Genomic DNA, 26,858 nt, shown 5'->3' on the forward strand with positions numbered 1-26,858 from the left:
GCCCCTGCAGGGGGCGATTGAGGGACGTCCCACATTTCGTGGGCACCCCTCTGGCAGCCCCCCCCCCTCCTGGCTACGCAGGTCTCTGCCCCATCCCGCTCCGTCACGAGCGGGGGCGGGCGTCCCCAGGGCGGGCATTTCCGGCCAGCCTTGGGGACTGCCTACAAATACAGAGGAGGACTGGAAGAACGGCCTCTTTTCAGTCCTCATCCGCCGAATTACCCACCCAACCGCACCCAATGGTAGGTTAGAGAGCACAGTGGGGTCCAACTAGGGTGCGAGGATCCACACAGGAAAAGAGGGAGGTTTGAATTAGGCTGGACGGAGGAGCAAGGTGTAAGTGGCGGTGTTGTAAACAGTTTCAAGGGTTGGCTTTCTTTGTTGGGTATTAATTGATCAATTTTTTTACCAGAAAGTGAGGGGTTACTGGGGGTAAAGGAAATTGGTTGCAAAGGATTGCTTAATTCAAGTCGTATTAATTGTACATTTTCAGAGTAGATCGAGGTGTAACTAAGTTCAAAGAAATTGGGTCAAATTGTTTGCTTCATGCTGTACACATTTTAATTCTTCAGCAGAGTGTAGGGTGTGAATAGGGAAAAGGTTTTAAAGACTTGCAGACTTCAATTTGTATTCAATTTTCGTTTTCAGCAGATATCAAGGTGTAAGTGGGTGCAAGGCACAGCGTTTTAAGGTTCTTGTTTCATGGTGTATGGTTGTCCCAATTTTTTGCATAAAGCACGGGGTGCGCCAAGGAAAAGGTTTTAGAAATGCTTGCATTTTTCAATTTGTATTAATTTTTACGTTTTCAGCGGAGATCGAGGTGTAAGTGGGTGAAGGGAATTGTGTGAAATTGTTGGTTTTATTTTGTACTAATTGTTCCTTTTTTGTCACAGGCGGAGTTAGGGACAGTCCTAGCCGGGGAGGAGTACACCGCGGCTTGAACCGTGGGTGGTTTCCCGATGGCCGTACCCGAGCCAGGGTCGGACGACGGGCATTGGATCCCTATAGACACTGGAGATGCCTCACCTTCATGTGCAGTGGCCCGAGGGAGAAGCACTCTGTGCACCAATCTGGCGCAAACGTCCGGTGCCTTGCGACATGCATGGAGGCGGCAAGGGGACACCGGAAGAGTCAGAAATGTTGCCCCCATTTTTGGGGGCTAGGCGGTTTGTGGTATATATGGTCATGAACCATGGTTCTTTAGGGCTGGGAAATGAAGAGGGAACCCTGAGCGGTTAGCCAAAACCCAATCAAGGTAGCAATGGGGAGCAGTCAAAGCTATACTCAAAGATTGTGAGTGGGAACAAGGGCCCTCAATGAGTCCACAAAACAGAACGCACAATAGTTCAATTGAGACAGGCAAGTATAAACGTACAGTTATTTATTTCTTTTGCACACACTGGAAAATGAAACCGGTAATACTGCACAGTATTCTATGATCAGGCTATATACATTCACCATAGGTTCATAAATGCATTAAGTCATATATTCAGCAAGCAGGTACGTAGATTCAATACAATGATGGAACCAAGTCTCAACACATAGGCCATCATATCACCTCCGTGCCACCTGACTCGCTAGATGTTTTCCGCCACTCCCCTCCTCGCCACCCTGTGCAGCTGTACCCCTCTGAATCCGACCCCCGCTGTATATTGAAAAGCGCTATGCTGTACATCTGTATTGTATACCTCTGTAAAGCGCTCCGTCGCTTCTCCAAGTTAGATCTGCGCTCAATAAATACCATAACACGTGAATCTTCCCAACTTCAGCAGTCCAATCTCTAACAATGGGGACTTGTGCCCAAAAGTCACAGAAGCCACAATGTTTCTCCACAGAATGGCGTCTCTGTAGGCAAGGTCTAATGTACGTGTGTTGAGGAAGGATCAAAATACTCTTCAACAAGTTTACTAGGGTAAGTTTCAGGAGTTACTACCCAGGTACGACAGTGGAATGGAAGGTTAGGAAACAGAGGGACTTATTCCCAATGTTACCCTACAGAGAACAATGGGGGGTGGAGAATTGGACAGATGCTCTGCTTTTACTTACATCCACCCAACCTCCTCCTCCGATTTTCCCAGATGACTTGATGGATCTTCTGGGGGTCATTGGAGGTTGGATTTCCTGCCATTGGTTCTGGTGAGAGATGCTGCGCCTAGGAACACTTGTGTTCAGACGTGTTATAAATTACATTTCATATGTTCAGGTGTTGCAGGTGCAAGGATTCGGGTCCAGCTGTGGGTTGTAAACCCTGGCGATGTAGCAATTCAAGTACCACTGATGCAGGCCTCCTCTGGACACTTCACTGGACGGGAACAGAGAGTTCCAGCGATAGTCTCCGCACACACGTCGACAACATGCGCCCTTCCAGGTGCAGTCACTGAAGCTTCTCCAGACAGGATCCCTTGATGCTGGGATACTGAAATTCGGGTGGAATGCAACTGTGGCACGAGCTGGCAACTACCAAACTTCCAGGTGCAAGCAAGGAACAGTGTCGGTTCTAGCGCTGTAGGCCACAAGAGAGCTGGCCAGCGAACAGGTTGGTCCAGGGACACCTCCGAAGGCTCAGGATGGCTGGATCCCCAAGAAGGTGTCGCAATTAGTTGATCCCACTAGTCTAAGGGCTGAAGCTCTGTACAGGGTCTTTGAAGATCAGGGAGGTCAACAGGGCTTCACTGGGCCAGACACAGGAAGGGATGCCAGGACTCATCAAGGGTAATCTTCGGACCTTCACGCGGATGTTCTTCTACGAGCGATTCCTGGCTCCAACGATGATCTCAAGAAATGGCTGCAGACGTCCTCTTCCTATCCAAAACTCAGGCTGGAAGTAAGTCCAAGCCCACCAGTGGTAAGGATCTGCACCATTCAAACAGTAAAAATCTAGGGTGATACATATTGTCCTTATTGCACTGCCCAGTAAGATGCTGTGTGCAATGTTAAAAAGTACAAGAATTCATCAACAAGAATTCATCAACCACAAAGTGTTCCCAGTACTGATCAGGTTCCCTAGCACCGATAGTCTGGAGGGCTGATCAGGTTCCCTAGCACCGCTAGTCTGGAGGGCTGATCAGGTTCCCTAGCACCGCTAGTCTGGAGGGCTGATCAGGTTCCCTAGTTCCCTAGCACCGATAGTCTGGAGGGCTGATCAGGTTCCCTAGTTCACAAGCACCGATAGTCTGGAGGGCTGATCAGGTTCCCTAGTTCACAAGCACCGCTAGTCTGGAGGGCTGATCAGGTTCCCTAGTTCCCTAGCACCGCTAGTCTGGAGGGCTGATCAGGTTCCCTAGTTCCCTAGCACCGATAGTCTGGAGGGCTGATCAGGTTCCCTAGTTCCCTAGCACCGATAGTCTGGAGGGCTGATCAGGTTCCCTAGTTCCCTAGCACCGATAGTCTGGAGGGCTGATCAGGTTCCCTAGCACGGCTAGTCTGGAGGGCGGATCAGGTTCCTAGTTCCCTAGCACCGATAGTCTGGAGGGCTGATCAGGTTCCCTAGTTCCCTAGCACCGCTAGTCTGGAGGGCTGATCAGGTTCCCTAGTTCCCTAGCACCGATAGTCTGGAGGGCTGATCACGTTCCCTAGTTCCCTAGCACCGATAGTCTGGAGGGCTGATCACGTTCCCTAGTTCCCTAGCACCGATAGTCTGGAGGGCTGATCAGGTTCCCTAGTTCCCTAGCACCGATAGTCTGGAGGGCTGATCAGGTTCCCTAGTTCCCTAGCACCGATAGTCTGGAGGGCTGATCAGGTTCCCTAGTTCCCTAGCACCGATAGTCTGGAGGGCTGATCAGGTTCCCTAGCACCGATAGTCTGGAGGGCTGATCAGGTTCCCTAGCACCGATAGTCTGGAGGGCTGATCAGGTTCCCTAGCACCGATAGTCTGGAGGGCTGATCAGGTTCCCTAGCACCGATAGTCTGGAGGGCTGATCAGGTTCCCTAGCACCGATAGTCTGGAGGGCTGATCAGGTTCCCTAGCACCGACAGTCTGGAGGGCTGATCAGGTTCCCTAGCACCGACAGTCTGGAGGGCTGATCAGGTTCCCTAGTACAGATTGTCATCCACCAGGCCGGCCGTAGCAGAGATTGGCGGTTGCTACCGCGTTGGAGCTGGAGACGCCGAGGTAGAGTTTAGTCCCCTCTTTGTTTCCGCGTCTCCAGCGATGCAGCGCAGCGCGGGCGGTCGTATTTAAGGCTCCGCCTTCCGGCACGACGCTGCGTTGCAACCCTCCTCTGGATGTTTTCCTGCTTCCGGGTTAACACGCTGTGTTGTTTGTCCTCTGGCTTCGGCTTTCTTTCAGAAACTTTCCTACTTTGCTGTTCGGTGCCTCTGCTTCCCTTCTATTCTCTCCGGGTCCTCGCAGTCGGCACATTTCTTCCCCCCCGCTACGCGGAGCCGCGCTCTGCCGGTCTCTCTCTCTCTCCTCTGCGGCTCTTGCCGCTTGTTTCCTTTCTCTCCTTCCCTTTCCTGACCTGGCCGCTCTTCTTACCTGATGCTCGTCCTCATCCAGTGGTCCCATTTCCAGATCCAGCCTTCCTCCCTGCCTCTCACTGGTCGCAGCTACCCGTACTCCTACACTCCTGGCATCTGGATTATTCCTTTGCTACAGACACTATACTCTGCCTCGGATTCGAACATTGCCAACGGTCCGCACTGAGATCTGGATTGAAGAGTGTCACTGCTCCACTGCAGGGTTTTTTCCCCTTGGGGGTTTTTCCCTGATTTCTGGCTTGGTTCCGGAAGGGAGTCGCGGGACAGCTGTTTTTACAGCAGTCACTGTGGCTTCCCTCCGTGACAAGCACCATCTCCCCAAAAAACAGGAGGACTACCTCGCGAGACGGCACCTGCAAGACCTTGACACTTACACCAGCTCCGGTGAGGAGTGTGAGTGTGTGTACTGGGGAGGCCGAGGTTGGGGTGCCTACTAAATCACACCGATAGTCTGGAGGGCTCATCAGGTTCCCTAGCACCGCTAGTCTGGAGGGCTCATCAGGTTCCCTAGCACCGCTAGTCTGGAGGGCTCATCAGGTTCCCTAGCACCGCTAGTCTGGAGGGCTCATCAGGTTCCCTAGCACCGCTAGTCTGGAGGGCTCATCAGGTTCCCTAGCACCGCTAGTCTGGAGGGCTCATCAGGTTCCCTAGCACCGCTAGTCTGGAGGGCTCATCAGGTTCCCTAGCACCGCTAGTCTGGAGGGCTCATCAGGTTCCCTAGCACCGCTAGTCTGGAGGGCTGATCAAGTTCTAGTTCCCTAGCACCGCTAGTCTGGAGGGCTGATCAGGTTCCCTAGTTCCCTAGCACCGATAGTCTGGAGGGCTGATCAGGTTCCCTAGTTCCCTAGCACCGATAGTCTGGAGGGTTGATCAGGTTCCCAGTTCCCTAGCACCGATAGTCTGGAGGGCTGATCAGGTTCCCTAGCACCGATAGTCGGGAGGGCTGATCAGGTTCCCTAGTACCCTAGCACCGATAGTCTGGAGGGCTGATCACGTTCCCTAGCACCGATAGTCTGGAGGGCTGATCAGGTTCCCTAGCACCGACAGTCTGGAGGGCTGATCAGGTTCCCTAGTTCCCTAGCACCGATAGTCTGGAGGGCTGATCAGGTTCCCTAGTTCCCTAGCACCGCTAGTCTGGAGGGCTGATCAGGTCGCCTAGCACCGCTAGTCTGGAGGGCTGATCAGGTTCCCTAGCACCGATAGTCTGGAGGGCTGATCAGGTTCCCTAGCACCGATAGGGCTGATCAGGTTCCCTAGCACCGATAGTCTGGAGGGCTGATCAGGTTCCCTAGTTCCCTAGCACCGCTAGTCTGGAGGGCTGATCAGGTTCCCTAGCACCGATAGTCTGGAGGGCTGATCAGGTTCCCTAGCACCGATAGTCTGGAGGGCTGATCAGGTTCCCTAGCACCGATAGTCTGGAGGGCTGATCAGGTTCCCTAGCACCGATAGTCTGGAGGGCTGATCAGGTTCCCTAGCACTGACAGTCTGGAGGGCTGATCAGGTTCCCTAGTTCCCTAGCACCGATAGTCTGGAGGGCTGATCAGGTTCCCTAGTTCCCTAGCACCGCTAGTCTGGAGGGCTGATCAGGTTCCAGGGCTGATCAGGTTCCCTAGTTCCCTAGCACCACTAGTCTGGAGGGCTGATCAGGTCGCCTAGCACCGCTAGTCTGGAGGGCTGATCAGGTCGCCTAGCACCGCTAGTCTGGAGGGCTGATCAGCTGAAGGCCTTACTTTCCCTCAAAAAGTCAGAATCGGTTAAAAAAACAAAAAGAATGCAGTGGATAGAAACTATGGTGGGAAAGTTGCAAAAAATGGGTAGTCTTTCCTAATCATGTCCGATACGCATAACTGTGTTGCTCTTCGTTGTTTGCTTCCAAGACAAACACGTTGCCCCCGAGCTATCCTGGTCTCTAAATTGGTAGTTATGGCAGAGCAGTCAGGCTTTACTTAAGGGATGCATGAAGGCTTCTGGATTGGTATTGCTAGGTTCCAATAGACACACCAAGAGTACACTAGACCCACAGATCCACCAAAAATACTCACTCTGTAATAAAGGGCTAGACCTAAAACATAGATCAGATCAGTACTTCATGCAGCAGCGCCAAATCTACACACCTCCTTCCCGGAGCACAAAACAACAGCAGAGATGGTAACCGTGTGGCGATGAAGCCCACCCAAGGAGGGCAAGACACAGCTGACAGCCCGTAGAAAATGGTCCATGGCAAGGGCAACGGTGAAGGCAGCCCGGATGAACAGCAGAGGTGGGGGGCATCCTTCTGAAAGACGCAGCTTCCTACCCCAAGGCGCACAACTCAGGCAGTAACTTGGGGGAACACCTTGCAGCATATTCATGCCAAAATCCACCAGGTAAGTAAGCGTGCTCGTAACTTGGGTGTGATTGCTTGTGGGCTTGCCATCTCCAATCACATATCTTCCACTTCTATGGCCTGTCATTGTCACCTTCTCTACTCTTGAAAGATCTGGCCGATCTTTCTTTTCTCCTTGTCCACGTCTTCCGACCTGAAGACTGTTCTGCAGTCGCCTCCCAGAACCTCTGCTGTTCCATCGGTCTTCGCTCTCCCTCTTCTTCCTTTTGACCTTTCCTCTCTATTGTCTTTTAATGTGGTCTATGGTCCTCCCCATCTTTCGTCAACTCGTCTTTCCCTACAATTCTGCTCAAGCTCTCCATTCTCAACATCTCCATCTTCCTCCTTCTCCCAAACCCCTCTGCAACACCTCCTCCGGTCCCTAAATTGTGGAATGCCCTCCCTCCCGATATCCGTGCTTCTCTTTTCACGTAACACTTTTCGCTCTTCTCCTCCTATTTTTTGCTTCTTAATGGGTTTCGGTTTCAGGTCTTCATTTAACATTACCATTTTGCTTACTATGTAAAGGGCCTAGGAGAAGGCGCTCTATAAATCTGGAGCAATGCTCGGTAGGTATGCAAGATCGGCACGTCTACAGCTGATGAATCACTGGATGAGAAGGTTCCTGCTCACGCATGTGGAACATATTGCAGAGGGGCACAACCTACACGGACTGCATTGAGAAATGCAAGCATGGCTTTGTTGGTGAACCATCTCCTGGCACATGCCGCTGCATGTAACTGGGACTTAATTTCTCTGTATGGTCTGTGCTGTTGTATAAGTAGTCCATCGGTTGATTCTCTAGATCGTTCCTAAGGTCTTTAATAGAATGCTCCAATGTGTTTGCATTATTTTTTAATAAGGTTTTGTAGGAGTTGAACATGTTAATACACCTCACTAATCAAATGCAGAATCTCACATTTTGGATTCAATAATCCAATCTATTTAATTGGCCAGCAGAACCCCATCCTTTTAATAGTTTATCATCTCACTTTAGCCTTACAATCATATACACGTTCTCCTACATTGCCCTTATCAATTCCTCTTTCGGTATATGTTGAATTGTACTCCTTTGATATTCACTAGATGAATGTAGGAGCAAATTAACGTTAGTTTATTTATGAAATGTCCTAGTTTCATTCTGGTTGGAAATCATCATTTCAAGACCTAAGAAGCATTAGCAATGCCAACAGCTTTTTTGACTTTTGTGTAGCTATGGGAAAGGTACTTGCGAGGCACCACCGTACAGGTATTAAGTTGTCATTCATGGTAGCAGCTGCAAAATGGTGCGAGCACCTGGGCACCTAATAGCAGTTCCTGGCAAATACCCAATACTTACACACAAACAAAATAGTTGGCTTTTCCAATAATGATTTTTAACAAGACTTCAGTGATGGACACCAATAGTGCTTATACATTGAGTGGCTGAAGACAGACCAGATTAATACATTTTATTACACCTGTGCTGCCTTTACAGCTCCAATTAAGTCATTAACTTTCAGAAGACTGATTGAATAAAACACTGTCAGGCACTTTGAGATAAAAGTTTGATCGAAAGGCTTGATAAACCTAGCTTAAAAAGATCCTAGGAGAATACGTTTTGGGCAAAGAGCAGCAGGAAATGGGCGGGAATGGCCATAGAGATGAGCATAGCCAAGCGCACTGAATGGGTGGCTAAATAATCAAACACTATGTACCCCTTACACTTTTTAACCAAAAGCTTTGTATCCCTCATATGCCATGTTTCCATAGCTGTACTCCAATTCAATACTTTTGGCTTAGAGGTGGCACCAAAGCTCCATCTAATAACCCAAACTAAAAATGCTATCTTTTTTGATATACTAAGTAACTCAAACTTGTAAACATTCAAAAACAACTTATCCGGGAGGCTCAAAGTAAAAGCCAAGGCAGGCAGAAACACAACACGGTTGTGTTTCCATGCCGCAATGTTTCTGCCTGCAGCAGCTTTCACTTTGGGTCTCCGGGGCTTCCCCCGGGGCCCTCTTGCACATGCGCGATCGCGCCCTGCTTTAGCCTCGTTCTGGTTAAATAACTGTCCTCCAGGGCACTCATGCGCACAAACAGCCTGCAGTGATACAGCTCTTTCTCAGTTCGGCACAGGTAAGAACTCAGTCCGCTCACTTCCTTGATTCACTGCTGTTTTTATCCGCGCTAATCCACCAAGCATCTGGGCTCTCACACGCCTTGATCCCCGTTTCAATGTAATCCACTCTAACACATTGTGACCTAGTTACCTTGACTCAGCCGCCTTTAAAAATTTCACAGGGCATTTATAACAGTCCTCCCGAACTCCTGCACCAATCGCACAGTCACGGCTAAGTGCCTTGCACCTTGATGCATTTTTAACATTTTGTGACCCAGTCACGTCTCTTTGGTCGACTCTTGTAAACAATCGCATAAGCACGTTTATCTGCCTTATTTATGCATTCAAAACCCACGAAGGTCATTCATTTGGATGGACTTTACTCGAAAACTAATCACTAACCTACGCACGACAAGAGCTTACCTGTACCTCAACCTTTTATTTCAACCGCCAATTACCGAATTGTCATTTTTGACCTCCTTCCAAATAGATTTGGGCATCTGACTTCCGCAGACTGCCCTCCCCAGCCGTAAAAATCAACAGCTGGGTAAACAAGACCACCGCCATGGCGTCAACTTACTTGCACATGGTAGGTCGACTCCTTGCAGCTCTACTTTCATTATCTGGCAATTCTTGCACCACCGTATCTAAATGCGTTCTCCATTCTTAAACTATAGGATGACGCCCATCTTACTTAACTAAGTCCAACCACGACTTGATGTCCTTAAAGTTCGGTACAACTTTGCAGTGCTGCTCCATTTCATCCAACCACTGCCCTTTGTAACCTACCGAACCAGAAACACCAATTAATGTGTCGACAATGTTAATGTATTGTGAATGTAAACAATATATGGAATAGTTTGTCACTATTTATTACTAACCCACCGATATGCAGACTATAAATGTACTTCAGTATGCATATATTATGTGCCACGGCACAAAGAATTCTGTAAATATGTCTTGTCAAAATAAATCTTCCTGTTTTTTGTACCTTACGGTGATCTCTTTTTCAAGCTAGTATTCTCCTCGCTCTCCTGCAAGGAGTATTGTGACCCCCTGTCACGCCTTTGGCCTGGGTAGCCGCTGACTCTACTCCCCTTTATCTCTGTACCTCTCAACCCTCTAGAGTCAGGCCCCCAACAAAAAGAGGGTTCCGCCCATTTTTCTTCCTTTCCAATGTCCCAAGCCTCCTGAAAAACCTTTGGGAGGACCTAAAGGAGGTGGGAATTGCAGGCGTCCTCCTGGTTTGCAAAAATCACGTCGGTCAACTACTGGCCAGATTTCTACATGTCACGAGCGCTCTCCCGATATGGATTCCCACCCACCCCCAAGATGATCGCTCGCCTACAGAAAGAGATATCCCAGTTCATCTGAGGTAAGAAGCCTCGAGTGGCCAAGAGAATACTGTTTTAGGGGTTCAGGAATGAAGGGTTTGGGGGTCCCAGAAATGTCCAGATACTTCACGACAGCGCAACTGGCACCAATGCTATACTGGTCGTCAGAAGGTTCGGAGCAGGGGTTGAGAGAGTTAGAACAGGCTACTGACATCCCATTAGGGAGTGTAGGGTTCCTGAAAGCTAAATCAAGATAAGTGGGGGGGGGGTCCTTTGCTAGAATCCACGAGAACCACTGTTAGGTAATGATTTGGGGTAGTGTCCTTAGGGTGCACTACAACAACCTTAGCCTCCTGGCAATAAGGACCCAACCTTTGGTATAAGTCTGAACTACACAGGTTGGTAGTGTGGCCTAGCAGCCAGGCTGATCTCAAGAGGGGTCAATATGAGCAGTAATGTAGTTACACAGAGATTCACAGTGACAAGTATTCAAATAAACACTGATACTCAAGGTTTCTTGATAAAACAATTATTAATTTACCAGTCATTTAAACAAGCCTTCTTCAGAAGGAACAATATAAAAGCAACACTCAAATACACTTCAGAAATCCACACTCTTAGGTTTCTTAGATTCAGTAACTTCCCATTGGGGATGACTCACAGGCAATTCCTACACCCTCAGGTGATACAAATAACTAGGAGGCTTGTGGATATTAACATAGAACTGTTACATATAATGTAGGCAAAGTGTGTAAAAAGAAAGGTTAAACAATAGATCTCTAATATTTCTTTAAGCAGGCAAACCCCCCAATGCAGAGTAAGTTAACCCCTTCCTGGAAGGACAGGTGCAACACAAAACAGAGGAGAATAATCTCATTCAGGAAACCAGGCTAAGACAATGTCAATGGGCAAAAGTCAATGTAACTGAAGCACTTCTTTAAGGTGAGTAAAAGTCTTTGCACAGTGTTTTTAGAAGTCTTTGATGAAGAAAGAAGAATCAAATTTAGAGCCACAAGCCGGGAGACTTGTGAAGTAGAAGAGCAAGCAAATCTACAATGAGAGCTAAGTTCCCTCAGACGTTACAGTACCTTTCAGTTTGAAGAAAAGTTTCAGCTGGTGACCTCTGTGCAGCTCTGCTGATCCTGCTGTTCCTGGGCCTCAGTCGTGGGGACAAGAGGGAGGACTTCTTGGGACTCCTGAACCACAACGGGACGGTCAACGACCACAACCAGCATACTTTCAAACAAGTGGCACTTCAGTGTTTCAGCTTCTGGGGACTACCGCAAATAGCAACACAGCAGTTCCTGGCTGTCGAGATGGGCCTTCCTTTCTTCTGGGGTCCCACACTCTGTTGAGGAAGCTCGGACTCAGTCAGTCCTGCTTCCTGGGAATTCAGAGGACCTTCCTGGAGCTCTTGGCCAGCTTAAAAGCAACGCACACAAACTGGTGTTCCTCTCCCTGGCTACACGGTTTCCAGCACCATTCTGTGGAAATTTCAACCAGCTCTGAGATGTCCAGGTGGCTTACTTTGGAGTTAATTGGTCCCACCAACTCAATGGGAGAAGTCGTCCTTGCAGGGCTTCTCTGTCGAGGCGAACTTGGAGCTTCAGCACAGCAGCAGGGCTTCACGGGGCAAACCAACGGCCCAGGAGTTGCAGCAGGCGTCTTCTTCCAGATCTTCTTCAGATTCCTTCGTCCAGTGGTCGTCTCGCCTTTTATGCAGGTTTCTCCCTTTCATTCCTGCCTACCTGTCAATCACCCAGCAGGGTGGTTATCCTTGCCGGACAGCCAGCAGGCCAATCACAGAGTGCATTCAGGTCTCCTAGGAGACTAAGCACAGGTAGTTTTGGGCACCTCCCTCACTTTCTGCCCCCGGAGCCAGAGGCAGGTTTCACTCTTGAAGCCCGCCAAAGAAAAAATGAACAAAGCAACCAAACCTGGTTTGACGCGCAGAGTAAATCTCAAGAATGACCAAAACAACAAGAAATGGCAAAAGAAGACCGGGCCATGGGTGCTTTACTGTAGCTGTGAACGCAGCCCGCAGTAAAGACACGATACGGTAGTAAAAAGTAACTACTGCCACCAGCCAATTAATTGTGTAAAGGGTAACATAAAAAATGTTACCTGAGAAGCTAGACAAAGGGGCTACTAAGTAACCCCTCCAGCACCCTATGGTAAAATAGTGTGTGCTGGGTCTAGGAATGTACAGCAACGTCAATTTCACTTTACTGCTCTTGGAAACAGTAGTTAATCCAAGGCTAAGGTAAAAGACTTCCCTGTGTCACTGCACTAAAGGGCTGTGTGACAAAATACAAAAAAGTTGTCTATGGAGTTTGTCAGACTCCAAAAACCAAAAAGAACCACAGTCAAAGAAAAATACATGAGAGAGTGGGAAAAGGAACAAGTTACTTACCTGTAACTGTTCTCCAGCATGGGTCTGGCATGGATTCACATGCTCATGAATATTCCCCGTCGTCAGGCTGGGAATCCTCGGTAAAGAAAAAAAAAAAAATCAGTTTCGTTTCTGAACTATCTTTCTACTACTAACCAATCACTGGACTCTGGGTCATACTGCCCCCAGCCAATGACTGCCCTCTACCCAAGCCCCTCCTCTGGCAGCCATCTTCAGATTTGGTAGCACGTAAAATGGCAGTAGGACCAAGCAAAGAGCCACAGAGGGGTTGGAGGGAGGGTTCGCATGTGACTACATGCCAGACCCATGCTGGAGAACAACAGTTACAGGTAATTAACTTGTTCCTTCTCCAGCATGGGGTCTGGCATGGATTCACATGCTCATGAATACAAGAATACATAGCAGTACACACATGTACAACCACGGGAGGTGGCAAAGCTCAACATTAAGCATTTTAACAACTCAACATTAAGCATCTCTTACCTCCTCACCAGGCTCACCTTCAAGCGAACAGGTTGCGCAGCACTGCCTGGCCGACTCTGGACTCTTCCCTGGAATCCTGGTGGATGCAGTAGAATCTCGTGAAGGTGTGCGTCGACCTCCACGTAGCAGTCCTGCAGATGTCCAGCAGGTGCACACCAGACAGGGACAGCGTGGTAGCAGTAATTGCTCTGGTTGAATGGGCTCTCGGACAGCCGGGCAACAGTCGGTTTGCCAACTGATGACAGTGCATGATGCAGCCGGAGAGCCATCTGGAAATGGAAGCCTCCGAGAGGGACTTCACTTGGTTCACAGGTCCAAAGTTCACGAACAGCCGTGATGTTTTCCGAAGGTTCTTCGTGCGGTCCACGTAGAATTTCAGCGCTCTAGCCACATCAAGCAAGTGCTCAGCCGGTGACAAAGGCGACGGGAAGAACACAGGTAACGCCAAGGGCTCGTTGAGATGGAAGTCCGATGGCACCTTGGGCATGAAGGAGGGGTGCGTCCTCAGCACTACTCTCGTCTCGTGGAATGTCAGATATGGAGGTTTACAGGAGAGGGCCTGGAACTCTCCCACTCGTCGGGCGGAGGTGATGGCCACAAGAAACGCTGTCTTCCACGATAGGAACGTCAGCAGTGCCGAGTGTAGGGACTCGAATGGGGGACCCATGAGCCTGGTCAACGCCACATTGAGCCCCCACGCCGCGGCCGTAGCCTTCAGCAGCGGGAAAGAGTGGAACAATACTTACATGAACTCCTGCACCAGGCAGTGAGACCACAGCAACGATCGCCCCGGAGTTCTGGTGTAGCGGGAGATAGCCGCCAGCTGGATCTTGATGAAGGCTAGCAACAGCAAGTACGGCAGCACTTGAGGGGCCGTAATCCGCAGAGGGTTGATCTTCTGTGCACGGCACCAGACAGAGAACCTCTTCCATTTTTTGTCCATAGCACTTAAGAGTCGAGGGCGCCCTGGCCTTTGTAAGCACCTCCTTGCAGTCCACCGGATTATCGAACCCTCCAAACTCTAGTGCTGCAGGAGCCAGGCCTGCAGGTTCAGCATTCCTGGGTCACGATGGAGGATGGCGCCCCCTTCCCTGGCAAGAAGATCCACGTCCGTCGGCAGTTTGATTGGGGGAAATGGGGGAGGGGAGAAGGGGGGACGCCGACATGTCCAGAAGGTCCGGGAACCAGATCTGCCTCGGCCACACCGGTGCAACGAGGATCATCCTGCACCGGGACCGTCTTGAGTTGACGAGTCGTAGCAGCAGCAGCAATGGCGGAAACGCATACAGGAACAGGCCGTCCCAGGGGAATGAGAATGCGTCGCCCATGCTCCCCGGCTGGGGAAACCTGCTGGAGAACTTCCGGCACTTGGTGTTCGTCGCGAATAGATCGATCTAAGGATTGCCCCATTGTTGGAACAGGAGATCCACTTGATCCTGCCGAAGCTCCCACTCGTGGCAAGAGCGCAACTCCCTGCTGAGTGAGTCGGCAATGGTGTTCTTTATTCCTGCCAGGTGGAAGGGTACCAGGAAACTTCCCGTGGGCAACGGCCCAGTGCCACAGATCCTGCGCTTCCCTGGATAGGGCTGGGGATCTGGTGCCCACCTGCTTCCGGATGAGAACATCGTGATGGTTTTGTCAGTGAAGACCCTCACCCCCTTGCCCTCGAGGGATGGGAGGAAGACCTGAGGGCCCAGAACACGGCTCAGAGCTCCAGGACGTTGATGTGTAGTGACCTCTCCTCCGGGAGCCAAAGGCCTCTTGCGTGGAGATCTCCGGTGTGCACTCCCCATCCCTCCAGGGAGGCGTCTGTCATCACCGTTTCCTGATGTGCCGGGGTCTGGAAGTCCATGCCCCACCACCGGTTCGCTTGGCGGAAAGTCTCGTTGAGGGAGATCTTATTTTCGAAGCCGCCTGCTGGTTGCATCCAACGGGAGTCGAGGAACTCCTGCAGTGGCCGCATCCGCAACCTGCACAGACGCACAAGGTAGATGCACGATGACATCATGCCGAGCAGAGACTTGATGAACCTCACCCTGGCCACTTCCATGGTCAACAGCCGTTGTACCTTGCCCAGGATGGCTTTCGTCCTTTCCTCCGATGGTGAGGCCAACCTCGCCACTGTGTCGAGTCTGGCTCCCAGGAACAGGGCGTCCTGCGACGGTACCAAGTGGGACTTTGTGAACTTGATCGAGAATCCCAGTTCCGAGAGCAGATGGACGGTCTTCGATGTGTGATCAACGGCGAGTTCTCTTGACTTTGCTCGGATGAGCCAATCGTCCAGATAGGGGTATACTCGGATCCCCTGCAGGCATCGCCACCGGTGCCAGGCACTTGAAGACCCTTGGCGCCGACTTCAATCCGACGGGCAGGGCCTTGGACTGGTAGTGCCGCCCTTGGACCACGAACCGTAGATACTTTCGATGTCCTTTTCGTATGGGGATGTGGAAGTAAGCGTCCTCCAAGTCTAGCAACCACAGGAAGTCGCCTTCCTCCAATTGTCCCAGCACGTGCTGAAGGCTGACCATCCGGAACTTCTGGGACTTTATGTATTTGTTGAGGCGGCGAAGGTCTAGGATGGGCCATCAGCCGCCGGTCTTCTTTCGGACAAGGAAGTACTGGGAGTATACTCTGGAGCCCCGGAGCCTCTTTGGGACGAGTTCTATCGCACCCTTTCTCAGGATTGCTCGTACCTCCAGAAGCAGCTGTGGCATGTGGTTTTCGTTCCTGGCCACAGGTGGGAAATGGGGACACTTTCTTTGGAACTCCAGGGAGTGCCCGTTGGCCAGGGCATCCAGCACCAAACTGTCAGTGGAGATGGACTCCCACACGTTGACTAATTTCACCAGCCAGCCTCCCACCTGGGTGCTTGGGTGGGGGCCCCCGACGTCAAGGCTGGTTCAGTCTTGTTTCGCCGAGGCCTCTGCACCTTGGCGACGACGACGATGTCCTCCTGCCTTGTTGCGGCCTCTGTAGGCTTCCTACGACGAGGAGCGGGCTGCCTGGCGGCCGAATCCCTTGGAGGCCCCTTGAGACTTGCCTCGGAGGTCCGAAAGGACAACCGTCGCTGGTGGAGAGAACTCAGGGCCCGGGCCGTCTCGGAGTCCACCTTGATGGCGTGCAGTGACTCATCCACTGCCTTGCCGAACAGGTTGTTCCCGTCGAAGGGCATGTCCAGTACTCTGGTCTGCACGTACTGACGGAAATCGCCGGCGAAGGCAAACGCTGTTGCCCATCTGGCAAAAGCTGGTGTCTGCGATGTCCGTGGCCACTGATGGCGTGGTCCCAAGCCACCTCACCTTCCTGCAGGATTTCAAGGGCCCTCTTGTCATCTGGGAGGAAGTCCAGGATGGGAGCGATCTTGAACCAAAGCTTCCTGTCGTAGCGCGCCACGATCGCGAGGGCGTTGGCCGCCTTAATGGTCGTCGTCCCATGGCATCCAGCTTCTTCCCCTCGGCGTCCGGCGGGGAAGTGGAAGTTGATGCCGTCGCCCCTGCTGATTTCTTCTTGGCCACCGCAGAGACAACTAAATCCGGGGACGGCTGTGCCCTGAGGCACATAGGAGCGGAGTCCGGGACCCAGTACTTCTTCTCGTACCGGTCCCTCTTCGCCGGGGCCATGGACGGGTTCTTCAGAAGGGACAGTCCTTCGTCCCAGATGTCATCCAGTAAGGGGACGGTCTTCCTCTTGGCCTCCCGTCGTTGGTAGAGGAATCCTTCCTTCTGCTCTTTGGGGCATAGCTGGAAAAGCTCAGATGCCCTGGCGATCATGACGTGAAAAGAGCCAATTTCGTAAGGGGGAGGGGTAATTTCAGGGGGGAGGCCCGGGCAGGGGGTGATGGGAGATCCGTCCCGTCACCACCGTCGTCATCGTCCATCCCCCGGCCGTCTGTCTCTTCCCCGAGGTGGAGGAGGGGATGGGGGTGAAGGCTGGAAGGGAGGTGGAGGATAGACTTGCCTCGGCTTGTTCGGTGGGCACCCCGGCGGTCCAGGCGCCGCTGGATCCTCCGCTGGTGGTAAGGGCATCCTTGGCCTTATCTCCGTACACAGGGTCTGCAAAGCCATCAAGATTGCTACTGAATTGTCTTGTGGCGTCAGTTGCGACGGGAGCGAAGGCTGGGGCGCGGGTTCCTCCGCTTAATCGACGGTCCGAGGTGCCTCGTCGGCCCCACCGTTGCTCCCTACGTCCACCTCATCGGGATCCCTCCTGTAGGCTCTGGCCTCCTCGAACTTCTTGTCCAGGATCTTTTTGACGCCAGCCAGCTCATCCTCAGAGGTTGTATCTGTGTCAGTTAGGGCTACCGTGCCCCCACCCCCTCTTTCTCATCCCGGGGTTTCACAGGGGTCTTCTCGATAGGCTGGAAAGATGGGTGGCAGTGAAACTCTAGGCCCGGAGGACGTCACAATTGGTGTAGCCTCCGCAGGCTGTGCCAGGGCCGCCACGACTCCTATCGAAGCCTTAGACGGGTGAATCTGGGCCTTCACGACCTTCGAGGCCTTCACCGTGGGGGGAGGGACACCGCCTCGCTCACCCTTGGCTGTCTTCGTCGGGATCGACTGGGGCTTCTCCCGAAGCTTACCCGGGTTCTCCGACTTCCTTTTCAACGAGCCAGAGCGTTGGCTCGTGGATGATGGCATCAGTGATATTGCGCCCTACCTGGCAGCCGAGGAGCACGAACCAACGGCGCTACCGGTGCCGCGGACTCGCTGTGCTTTGACTTTTGTTGGGTCCCCGTCACCGGAGCACCCTCTAAGGTCTTAGAAGACCACTCAGACTTCTTCTTCTCACCTGCTGCTGGGCTCCTCCAGCCAGTTAGTGAGTCGAGTCCGACGGTCCTTCAATGTCCAGACGGACATGTTCTTACAGAACGCGCAGTGCTCTTCCATGTGCGACTTGTCATCGTGAAGGCAGTAGAGGCACCGGAGTGCTCATCCTCCTTGAAGACATTCTGTAATCCACATCCTGGGCAGATCCTAAACAGCTTGGATCCAACGGGCGTTGTGTCTTTGTCCTGGGTCATGTCCACGCGGGGTAGGCCTTAAAGATCTTCCGGAATCCTCCAAGAAGAGAAACTCTACGGAAATTCACCCTTGAGGGGCATAGAAAAATTCCGAAACAGGTCCCCGTTGATCGGAAGAAGAATCGGCGGAACTCTTAGGAAAAAAAGCAAAACGCAGTAAAAGCTCGAGAGCTATAGCACGAGAACTCCCAACACTTGAACGTGTGTGGCTGCCAGAGGAGGGGCTTAGGTAGAGGGGCTTAGGTAGAGGGCAGTCATTGGCTGGGGGCAGTATGACCCAGAGACCAGTGATTGGTTATTAGAAGAAAGACAGTTCAGAAACGAAACTGAAACTGATTTTTTCTTTACCAAGGATTCCCAGCCTGACGGGGAATATTCATGAGCATGTGAATCCATGCCAGACCCTATGCTGGAGAAATGTCTTACTCTCTCCAGATTAGAAATTAAAGAGTCCTAGAGTCCAGCAAAAGTGCTGGGGTCTCTAGGTAGAGAGGAATTAGCACATTTCTGAGAATTCTGCCCAACAACCCCTTTCCGCTACTGGGACAAACCTTTGGGAAAAAAAACTCAAACCAGGGTGGGGCCCCTTTATACCAATGGGACATAATAGCGATTTCACCCCGGGAGGTTACCAGGCTTTTGGGCGAATTGGGCAGGACAGACCTCCTTGACCCCAAGAAACTTTTTTCAGGGCGCCGATCCCCTATGCAAATCGAGGACTGCAAAACTAATAAATTCTTCCTTCCCGAACAAGAAAGGTTCCACTATATGCAAATTAGACATTGGGTCACAATGTAGAGAAGCGGCCATCAGATCCCTGGTGGGCCTGGAACTCGAAATGAGGGAAGGGGCTTCCGTGAAAGGAATTTCGAGTCTGTATCGCTTATTAAATGGGGCGGAAGTGTGAGATGAATTGCCATACATGGGTAAATGAGAACAGGACCTGGGGGTAGCTATCACAGAGGAAGAATGGGGCAGATATTGGGGGCAGGCAGAGAAAAGCTCTCATTGCTCCATGATAAAGGAGACGGCATATAAGATATATATGCAATGGTACACAACCCCGCATATAGTGCATATAATCAACTCGGACATTTTGGAGGGAATGTTGGGTGGTGTGTGGCCAGCCGGGGGACATGGGACACAAGTGGGTATGCCCAAAGGCAAAAACTTTTGGAAGGAAATTCTGAGCTCCATTCGAGAGATACTGGGGGTGCAGCTACCTACGTGTCCAAATGTGATCCTGTTGGGAGAAGATCTGTATGACACAAGCGGGGCAAGGGCCACACTAAACACCCATATGCTCACTGCTGCAAGGATTACACTGGCACACCAACTAGAAATCGGAAAAAGGACCCATATTAGCAATGTGGCGGGTCAGAATGTCAGGCATCATGGCCATGAAAAAAGTGTGGGCACTGACAATGGGCAAATACCAAAGTACCAAAATACCAAAGGTTTGTAAACACATGGCTCCCATTTCATGAGTTTGTAACAGAAAGAGACCAACAGTTTCACAAACTGGCCGATTTTCAACTCACAGCACCGATAAGTTCCAGAGTATAGCTAGACTGGACACGAAAGGGAACCCACAGGGCGACAGGCGAGGGACTAAACCCGATCCACAGAGTGCAAAGAGACAATTAATTGTATGCAAACTTACCACCATAGTTAAGGATTGATTGGCAGTGGGAGTGTGGGAGTGGGGGGGTGGGGGGGGTAAGAAAACATGCATCAGAAAGCTGGATCATCAAGCGTGTTGTAACATATGCATGAACATGTTGGCTGATTGTGATCACTTTGAAAATAAAAAAAGCTTTTAAAAAAGAAAAACTTGTTGAAAAGGCTCAGAGGGATACTATATGTATATGTGACTATAAAGAACCAATATGTATTAAGAAAAGATATACTAGTGATTGGATGGAGCGCGTTCTTGGTAGTCGCGTCTCCCTCTTGGAATTTGCGAGATTAAGCCAGATCATATCCCAGAACAAATGGCAGGCACACTTCTCCAAATTGATATTTTTAAAATGTCAAGTTACTTTTGGATTTGACACCGTACATATTATATTTAATATCTTAGAACATTTAAGCATGAGTGTGCATGCATACAGGCAAGCGTGTTATTTTGGTATCGCTCTGCAGTACTGCTGACAACTCAGTGGTCTGTGCCAAAATTTGCAGGCCTTCGGCTAGTTTTTAAAATCATAAAACATTCACGGAATCTGCGGTATGTGTTTGACATGGCACGATATTATCATGCAGGAAATATCGTCCATGGATGCAGTAATTGATAGCAATGCCGTTTTATACAACAGGAGTGACATAGTGCAAGGTTTGTTCATTAAAACAGAATGGGGCCAATTTTATAATGGAGCGAGTGGAAAACTAGGCGTAAAAGCAAGAATGAATACTTGTATGCCTTTATCCCTGCAGCCCATTTTCAAAGCTTTCAAGGTGGGTATGGAGTAGACGAGGGATTGGGCACTAGAGGCTGAACACTGAGTGAGTTGTTGCCTAATATATAATTAATCAAAGTTAGGTCTGCAGTAAGATCGCGGGAGGCGGTGTTTCCCACACATCGTGTAAGGAACAAGTTACTTACCTGTAACTGTTCTCCAGCATGGGTCTGGCATGGATTCACATGCTCATGAATATTCCCCGTCGTCAGGCTGGGAATCCTCGGTAAAGAAAAAATCAGTATCAGTTTCGTTTCTGTCTTTCGTAGTAGTAACCAATCACTGATCTCTGCGTCATACCGACCACAGCCAATGACTGCCCTCTACCTAAGCCCCGCCTCTGGCAGCCATCTTCAGATTTGGTAGCACGTGAAGTGGCAGTATGACCAAGTGAAGAGCCGCAGAGGGGTAGGCAGGAGGGTTCGTATGTGAATCCATGCCAGACCCATGCTGGAGAACAACAGTTACAGGTAAGTAACTTGTTCCTTCTCCAGCATGGGGTCTGGCATGGATTCACATGCTCATGAATAAAGAATACCTAGCAGTACACACATGCACAACCACGGGAGGTGGCAAAGGCTCAACATTAAGCATTACATCAAACTCAACATTAAGCAATTCTTACCTCCTCACCCGGCTCACCTTAGGCGAACAGATTGCGCAGCACTGCTTGGCCGACCCTGGACTCCTCCCTGGAATCCCGATCGACGCAGTAGAATTTCGTGAAGGTGTGCGTCGACCTCCACGTAGCAGCCCTGCAGATGTCCAGCAAGGGCACACCAGATAGGAACGCCGGGGTAGCTGCGAACGCTCTGGTGGAATGGGCTCTCGGACGGCCAGCCAGCGGTCGGTTTGCCAACCGATGACAGTACATGATACAGCCGGAGAGCCATCTGGAAATGGAAGCCTTTAGAGAGCCTTCCCCTGATTGACAGGTCCAAAGTTCACAAAAAGTTGTGACGTCTTCCGAAAACACTTTGTGCGGTCCACGTAAAACTTCAGCGCTCTAGCCACATCCAGCGAGTGCAAAGTCCTTTCGGCCGACGACGAAGGCGACGGGAAGAAAACAGGCAACACCAAGGGTTCGTTGAGGTGGAAGTCAGACGGCACCTTGGGCATGAAGGAGAGGTGCGTCCTGAGCACTACCCTTGTGTCGTGAAAAGTCAAGTACGGGGGCTTGCAGGAAAGGGCCTGGATCTCTCCCACTCTTCGTGCGGAGGTGATGGCCACAAGAAACGCTGTTTTCCACGACAAGAACTTCAACGGAGCCGAGTGCAGAGGCTCGAACGGAGGTCCCATGAGCTTGGTCAGCACCACGTTGAGCTCCCACGCCGGGGTCGCAGCCTTCACCGGCGGGAACGATCTGAACAGTCCCTTCATGAATTCTTTCACCAGACGATGAGACCACAAAGACGTCCGCCCCGTGGTTCTGGTGTATCGGGAGAACGCAGCAAGATGAATCTTGATGGACGCGTGCGCCAGTCCAGCCTTGGCCAGCGTCAGAAGGTACGGCAGTACCTGGGGAGCCGTAATCCGTAGAGGGTTAATCTTCTGTGCGTGGCACCAGACAGAGAACCTCTTCCATTTGTGTCCATAGCATTTAAGAGTTGAGGACGCCCTGGCCTTTGCAAGAACCTCTCTGCAGTCGGCCGGTATGTCGTATCCTCCAAACTCTAACGCTGCAGGAGCCAGGCCTGCAAGTTCAGCGACTTCGGGTCGTGATGGAGGATGGCGCCTCCTTCCCTGAAGAGAAGATCCGCGTCCACTGGCAGCTTGATTGACAGGGACGCTGACAAGTCCAGAAGGTCCGGGAACCATATCTGCCTCGGCCACGCAGGTGCGACGAGGATCATCCTGCACCGTGACCTCTTGAGCTGGTTGATGAGCCGGATCAGCAATGGCAATGGAGGGAACGCATATAGAAACAGGCCCTCCCAGGGGAACGAGAAAGCATCGCCCATGCTCCTCGGCTGGGGAAACCTGCTGGCGAACCTCCGGCACTTGGAGTTCGTCGCCGTCGCGAACAGATCGATCTGGGGTGTGCCCCACCATCGGAAGAGGCGGTCCACTAGATCTTGTCGTAGTTCCCACTCGTGGCACGAGCACAGCTCTCTGCTGAGCGAGTCGGCGATGGTGTTTTTTTTTATCCCTGCCAGATGAAACGGCACCAGAAACATCCCTTGGGCGACGGCCCAATGCCACAGATCCTGCGCCTCCTTGGACAGGGCTGGGGATCTAGTACCGCCCTGCTTCCTGATGTAGAACATGGTGGTGGTGTTGTCGGTGAAGATACTCACCACCTTGCCCTTGAGGGACGGGAGAAAGGACCTGAGGGCCCAAAACACTGCACGGAGCTCCAGGACGTTGATATGGAGGGACTTCTCCGTCGGAAGCCAAAGGCCTCTCGCGTGCAGATTTTCGGTGTGCGCTCCCCACCCTTCCAGGGAGGCATCCGTGGTCACTGTCTCCTGGTGGCCGGGGGTCTGGAAGTCCATGCCCGCAGTCAGATGCGCGCGGGTGCCCCACCACCGGATCGCTCGTCGGAAACTCTCGTCGAGTGTGATCCTCTCCTCGAAGCTGCCCGTCTGGATCCAACGCGCGTCCAGGAACTCCTGCAACGGGCGCATCCAGAGCCTGCACAGGCGGATGAGATAAATGCAAGAAGACATCATTCCGAGGAGGGACTTGATGGACCTCACCCTGGCCGCGTCCGCAGCCAGCATCCGCTGCACCTTGCCCAAGATGGCCCTCGTCCTTTCCTCCGACGGAGACGCCAGAAGCGACACTGTGTTGAGCTTCGCTCCCAGAAACAGTGCGTCTTGCGCGGGCACCAGGTGGGACTTGGCGTAGTTTATGGAGAATCCCAGGTCCGTGAGTAGTTGGACGGTCCTTGCCGTGTGCTCCACGGCGAGCTCCTTCGTCTTTGCTCGGATGAGCCAGTCGTCCAGGTAGGGGTAGACGTGGATCCCCTCTCGGCGCAGCTGCGCCGCCACCGGTGCGAGGCACTTGGTGAACACCCTGGGTGCCGACCTCAATCCGAAGGGAAGGGCTTTGAACTGGTAGTGACGCCCTTGGCCCACGAACCTGAGAAACTTCCGGTGTCCCTTTAGGATGGGAATATGGAAGTAGGCATCCTCCAAATCCAACGACGACAGGAAATCGCCCTCCTCCAGTTGACCCAGGACGTGTTGGAGGGTGACCATCCGGAACTTCTGTGCCTTGATGAATTTGTTCAGTCGTCGTAGGTCCAGGATGGGACGCCATCCTCCCGTCTTCTTCTTCACGAGGAAGTATCTTGAGTAAACTCCGGAGCCCCGAAGCCTCTTTGGGACGAGCTCGATGGCGCCCTTCTTGAGCATCGCCTTTACCTCCAAGAGAAGTTGAGGGACGTGATGTTCTTTCCTGGCCACAGGGGGGACGCGCGGGGACCTCTTTAGAAACTCTAGCGCGTGACCCTGAGCTAGGGCGTCCAGCACCCAACGGTCGGTGGAGATGGACTCCCACACGCTGATGAAGCTCGCCAGCCGGCCTCCCACCGGGGTGCTTTGGTGGGGGCCCGACCCCACGGCCGGTTCAGTCCTGCTTCGACGAGGCTTTGCCGCCTTGTCCTCCTAGGCGATGACGGCGGGGTCCGCCTGACTTGCCTCGTCCCCTGTAAGCTTCCTGTGACGACGAACGGGCCGCTTGACGGTAGGTGGAAAATCCGCCGCTGGAACCTTTGGAGGCACCCCGTTTGCCTCCGCCGCTCCGAAAGGGCGGCCGCCGTTGCTGGAGAACCCCAAGTCTCCGTGTCCGCCTTGATGGCTTGAAGGGAATCGTCCACTGTTTTCCCAAACAGGTTGTTTCCGTCGAACGGCATGACCAAGACTCTGGTCTGCACATCCTGACGGAAGTCAATAGCCTTGAGCCATCCACGCCGCCTAAGGCACACGCCGTTGCCCAACTGGCGAAATCCAGTGTCAGCGATGTCCGTCGCAATCGTAATGGCGTGGTCCGACGCCACCTCTCCTTCCTGCAAGATCTCTAGGTTCTCCGCCCTCTTGTCGTCTGGTAGGAAGGCCAGCAGGGGGGCCAGTTTGTACCACAACTCCCTGTCGTAGCGGGCTACGATAGCCAAGGCGTTGGCCGCCTTAATCGTCGTCGCTGCCGACGAGATGACTCTGCGTCCCATCGTGTCTAATTTCTTTCCCTCGCCGTCCGGCGGGGAGGTCGACGTAGAGGCCGCGCCCCCCCCCCCGCTTTCTTCCTGGCCGCCACGGAGACGACCGAGTCCGGGGTCGGCTGTGCCCGAAGGCACAAGGGGGCCGCGTCCGGGTCCTGGTACTTCTTCTCGTACCAATCCCTTCTAGCCGGCGTCGTGGATGGGTTCTTGAGGAGGGCGAAGCTCTCATCCCAAATATCGTCTAGTAGAGGTACAGCGAGGACCGTCTTCCTCTTGGTCTCGCGCCGTTGATAAAGGAAACCTTCCTTCTCTTCCGGGCAGAGCTGGAAAAGCTCGGATGCCCTGGCGATCATGGAGTGAAACGATCCAATCTCGTCGGGGGGGGGAAGCCCGGGTGGGAGGTGACAACGGGAGATCCTCGTCGTAAACCTCGTCGTCTGTACCCGTCGCGGCCGTGTCAGTCCCCGTATCATCCCCACGTGTCGTGGACGGGGAGGAGGGCTGAACAGGGCGCGATGGCTGAAAAGGAGGTGGAGGATGAATCCTTCTTCTCTTAGGGGGGGGGCTCCCAGAAGGGCCTGGCTCCGGGTCCCCCGTCGGGAGCGGTTCCTCCGTTGGTGGTAATGGCAGTCTCGTCCTTATCTCCGAGCATAAGGACTGTATAGCCAACAAAATGGCCGCCGAGTTGTCTTGCGGCACTGGTTGAGGGGAGTCCGACGGGCGGTCAGGAGCCCCGTCGGCGCCCTCGACATTCTCGTCGTCTCCTACGTCGGGTCCCTCCCGACGGGCTGGTCTTCTTCCAAGCCAACGCCGTGGCTTAAGACTTCGATCAGCTCCTCCTCAGAGGTTGAGGCCGAATCCACGACGACCTCCTACCCCCCCTTTTTCTTCTCCGTCGGAGGTTTCACGGGGGTCCTGTCGATGGGCATGAAAGAGGAGACTCTGGGCCCCGAGGTCGCCACCACTGGTGTAGCCTCCACAGGCTGAGCCAGGGCCGCCGCGACTGTCTCGATAGAGGCCTTGGCCGGGGGATTAAGGCTTTCGCCACCTTAGGTGCGCTCACCGCCTTCTCCTTAGGGGGAGGGTCACCGCCTCGCTCCTCCTCCGATGGGGCCTTCGAGCTCGACCGGGGTCTCTCCAGGAGCTTCGCCGGGTGCTCGGCCTTCCTCTTACCCGAGCCAGAGCGTTGGCTCGTGGTTGATGGCGCCGGGGAGGATGCGCCCTGCCTGGCGCCCGTAGAGCCCGAACGTTCGGCGCTTCCGGTGCCAGCGGACTCGCGGTTCTTGGCCTTCTGTTGGACCCCCGTCGCCGGGGCGCCCTCAAGGGTCTTAGATGACCGCTCTGACTTCTTCTTCTTCTTCTTCTTCTCGCCTGACGGGCTCTTACCTTCCAGCCAGTTGGCGAGACGTTGATGGCGGTCCTTCATGGTCCGCTCCGACATATTGCCGCAAAACGCACAGTCCTTCTCCACGTGCGTCTTGTCCTCATGTAGGCAGTAAAGGCAAAGGGAGTGTTCGTCCTCAAAGACATTCTGAAGCTGGCATCCAGGGCAGACCCTGAACAGCTTTCCGGGCGTCGAGCTTCCCTTCTCCTGGGCCATGTCCGCGATGGGCCTGAGAAACTTCTGGAGTCTTCCAAAAGCGTGGCTCGACGAAATCTTCACCCTTGAGGGGCGTAGACGAATCCGACACGGGTCCCCGTTAATCGGATGAAGAAACGGTGGAGCTTGAGGCTCTTTTGACCGAAAAAAGAGAAATTTTTCGGAGAAAAAACGTGAAAAAAGCACTAACGCTCGAGAGCAATAGCACGAGGATCCCAACACTCGTGCGGTAAAAATCTGAAGATGGCTGCCAGAGGCGGGGTTTACGTAGAGGGCAGTCATTGGCTGTGGTCAGTATGACGCAGAGATCAGTGATTGGTTACTACTACGAAAGACGGATCAGAAACGAAACTGATACTGATTTTTTCTTTACCGAGGATTCCCAGCCTGACGACGGGGAATATTCATGAGCATGTGAATCCATGCCAGACCCCATGCT

At 52.4% G+C, this 26,858-nt stretch overlaps 1 protein-coding gene across 1 annotated transcript in view; it reads right to left on the reverse strand.

Moving 5' to 3' along the window:
- The window catches only part of LOC138516999 (nucleophosmin-like), a 419,222-nt gene that overhangs the window by 93,704 nt on the left and 298,660 nt on the right, over window positions 1-26,858 (reverse strand). The window lies entirely within an intron of this gene.

The sequence above is a fragment of the Ambystoma mexicanum genome, chromosome 6q (assembly GCF_040938575.1).
Source record: "Ambystoma mexicanum isolate Mex_15411 chromosome 6q, UKY_AmexF1_1, whole genome shotgun sequence".
In the NCBI taxonomy this organism is placed as follows: Eukaryota; Metazoa; Chordata; class Amphibia; order Caudata; family Ambystomatidae; genus Ambystoma; species Ambystoma mexicanum.